The sequence below is a fragment of the Propithecus coquereli genome, unplaced genomic scaffold (assembly GCF_000956105.1).
Source record: "Propithecus coquereli isolate 6110/MARCELLA unplaced genomic scaffold, Pcoq_1.0 Scaffold69, whole genome shotgun sequence".
Lineage (NCBI taxonomy): Eukaryota > Metazoa > Chordata > Mammalia > Primates > Indriidae > Propithecus > Propithecus coquereli.
Window position 1 is genome coordinate 6356608 of NW_012152951.1, and position 1149 is coordinate 6357756.

The window sequence follows — 1149 nt, forward strand, 5'->3', positions numbered from 1 at the left end:
TTTTTAAAAATTCCTAGAATCCTCCCTCTTTTTTTTTCTTTTTTCTTTTTTTTTTACTTTCCACAACCAACAGAATTTAAAGTGCAAATTCATTTTACTAATCGGAATGTCCTTGTAAGTCATTGTTAAAGCAGGACAGCATTTGCGTGACGGTGGCAACTGCCATGGCTGATGCAGCCTCCCGCATCCAAGTGCACACATACCCCTCACCCATAACCTGCCTGCTTCTTGTCCTACTGATTATGGCACAAGGGAAGCATCAAATGCCCCTTCAATCCTTCCCTCCTGAGATTGAGGGGCTGTGAAAAGATGCCATTATTTTATTTAGTTAGAGAATAGATACTGTTCCATCTCTTGCCCGTAATTTCATGTGAACGGTCACTCTTCATGACCCCCATCCCCACTGTGTGCCTTTGATGCTTTCCATCACTTTCCTTACTATTGGAAAAGAGGATAGTATGAAGTTTCCAAGCAATATTCCAGATCAGAATTTCGAAACAATAAAAACTATCACAAAAGCTACATGGTAATGACACACAAACATCATTCCACTGGACAGTCTACAGTCAAAACGGAAAGGGATATTTGAATTACAATTTCCAACTAATAAGTCCCTGTTCTGAGACACTATTACATGTAAATTCCTGATAATATTTTTAACATATGGTCACTAGCAAATATCCATCAGGGATCATCATCCTGACATGCCTCATTCTGATTGTTGAAAAGCAACTGTTGCTACCATTTGGCACTCCAAGCAGATCAGAAAATATCTAGAAATAAAAATAAAACTTCCTCTGGAAAATAAGCTAATAGAAATATATTTTAAAACATTCTAAACAATACTCTTCCAGCGGTCAAGATCAATATATTAGTATTTTCTGTTCTTTGTCTCCAATAAGCATGTGAGAGCAAAGTATATCTTCCATTGCTCTTCAAATTTTGTTATTCTGCTTTCAGACTTGTAAATAATTATTTTGGAAAGGGTTCAAGTAAATATTTAAGTTGATTATTCTTATCTCATTGGTGCATGGCTTTTAAAAAACAACTGGCTGCCAAGTCGATAGTTCCAGTGAGTTCATCTTGAAAAACAGGGCATTCCAAGCAGCATATTATAAACATTAATGAAGTTACTCTGAACAATAAGCT